This window comes from Marmota marmota, unplaced genomic scaffold (genome assembly GCF_001458135.2).
Source record: "Marmota marmota marmota unplaced genomic scaffold, marMar, whole genome shotgun sequence".
NCBI classification, from domain to species: domain Eukaryota; kingdom Metazoa; phylum Chordata; class Mammalia; order Rodentia; family Sciuridae; genus Marmota; species Marmota marmota.
Genome location: NW_025999869.1, coordinates 2,920,087 through 2,922,072, shown reverse-complemented (window position 1 = coordinate 2,922,072; position 1,986 = coordinate 2,920,087). Strand labels below are relative to the sequence as shown.

At 57.3% G+C, this 1,986-nt stretch overlaps 1 protein-coding gene and 2 long non-coding RNA genes across 3 annotated transcripts in view; 1 reads left to right on the top strand and 2 right to left on the bottom strand.

Annotated features, from left to right (window-relative positions):
* Positions 1–171, bottom strand: part of LOC125620399 — a 1,807-nt gene extending 1,636 nt beyond the window's left edge. Inside the window, exon 1 of the long non-coding RNA XR_007352032.1 lies at positions 47–171. This is a non-coding gene — a long non-coding RNA (uncharacterized LOC125620399). The remainder of the gene's footprint in view (positions 1–46) is intronic.
* Dusp1 (dual specificity phosphatase 1) overlaps positions 1–1,986 on the bottom strand; it is a 24,790-nt gene that overhangs the window by 4,126 nt on the left and 18,678 nt on the right. The window lies entirely within an intron of this gene.
* LOC125620398 overlaps positions 687–1,986 on the top strand; it is a 15,965-nt gene continuing 14,665 nt past the window's right edge. Inside the window, exon 1 of the long non-coding RNA XR_007352031.1 lies at positions 687–1,924. This is a non-coding gene — a long non-coding RNA (uncharacterized LOC125620398). The remainder of the gene's footprint in view (positions 1,925–1,986) is intronic.

The window sequence follows — 1,986 nt, the reverse complement described above, 5'->3', positions numbered from 1 at the left end:
CCCAAGATGAGGGTTAGAGAAGACTGACGACTTTGTCCCCACTTACATGTGAACTTAGGACGGCCAGAGTGCGCCGGGCCGGAGAGGTTCGGGAAACGTCTTCCTGTTTCCCAGTTTATACTGTAGCTTTAATTTCTTTCTTTCTTTTTTAACTACGGGCAAGGAAAATGCCCCTAGTGAAAAACTATCCTGCCTGCTCAGGTGGTCCCCAGAAGAGGTGAGCCAAGGGCGAATCGGGGGCCGGGAATCGGACGGCCCTCGAGGCTGACCGCGGATTCCGGGGGTTCAACATGTGGGGGAACCCGGGCGACCCACCGCGCAGCTCGACAGCGCCCCCGAGGGGCCGCCAGACACGCTTCTCCATCTCTTTCCTCACTCCACAAATATGCGCTGATAGAGCGCCTACTGTGCGTCGGGTTCCTGTCTCTGGGGTCATGCCACTGGCTTTGTTTGGCTCTGGGAACAACCCCCACACGAGCCGGCCGGCCCGCCTGCCACTCCCTGACCCCTGCCATCTGCACAGGCCGAACTCGGAACCCCATCCCGCGGCGCTCTGGGCGGGTCGCCAGGACCTGCACCGAAACGCCAGGCAAGACCCCCTGCGGGACCTTCCCCCCAACCCCAGGCCCCTGGGCAGCCGAGCCCGCGGCGGTGACATGGACGTAGTAGATACACAAACATAAACATTGCGCCACCCGCGCTGGGGTGCCGAGTCAGGAACATTCTGCGGTTTCCTCCCCTGCCCTGGGGGAGGGGCTTTGCTGGCCACTCTGTGTCGTTGCTCTGGGGATCAGAACAACTTCTGCATTTGCCTCCCTTAACTTAAGTGCCCTCGCAGGCACAAACTTTCCGCCTGGGTTCTTCTAGAAGTTCAGGACACTGAACTTTTTGTTAAAGGGCATTTTCTACCTTCCTCTGACCATAGGTCGAGGAAAACACCCAAGCAGTCTTCAGATAAGAGCTGCGCCCTCCCGGTATCTCAAAAGAGAGAAAGAAGGCGAAGACATTCTTTATTTGTTTATCCTACTTATTCAGCTGAGGACCTCAACATACTTTTTGCGTTGACTCATTCAGTGTCAGCTGCTGGTTTTTTCACAGCATACCGACTTGATTTGTCCCCATTTTTTTTTTTAACCAACAACATTCATTATGCCTTCCCCTCCCCAAATTTTTCAGAAAGACAGCTTTTTATACAAATATCATGGTGGTAGCATGGTCCTGCCCTGGAGTCTGGCGTCTGTGCCCTCTGGGCTTGCCTTTTACCCCTTGTGGGAAAGGGCAGAGAGGGGAGGCTGGAGTCCCTGCTGCTGGTTCACTGCTCCTCTCGAGCCTCCAGGGCCACGTCCATAGGGTGGGCCTACAGCAGCCCACCTTGTGGCTGGCGTGAGGCCCCGGAGGTGGGTATAGGCAAGCAGGGTCCAGCTGCCTTCTCCTTAGGATTCACCCAATCTGTTGGGTTTCCCCAACACTGGCATCCGCAGGTCACTGCCAGGCCCAGCTCATGGGAGACTCTTAGAGATGTGGGTGGGACAGCTCAGCTCAGGGAAGTTTCGTCCTTGACCCCTACAATACAGGTCATTGGGCCACCTGCGCAGAGACATGGTAAAAGTGTAGCTACCCAGGTCCCATATGACTCAGGAGCAGGGGACGCTGCCCCTGAATGCGACAGAGCCAGAGAGAGGCTGGCACAGTCAGGTGACGAGAGACCAGAGTCCACGAGGGCAGGGCAGAAAGACAGCTGTGGGCCTGGCTGTCATGGGAAGAAGCAGGATGAATCGGAGGACGTAGACCCAGGGAAGAGCTGGGCCTTTCTCACCTGGTTCCCTGTTCTTAGTGGGCTTGGGGATAAGCCTGGTGGCTGCAGGGGTGAGGAGGAGGAGCCTGGACTCCCCACCTTCAGTGTGTGGCCTTGAAGCCACACCTGGTGAGTGAGCCCCTTCCTGTGAAGGAGGGAGGGAGCAATGTGCTCCTGGGGGGGGGGGGCCC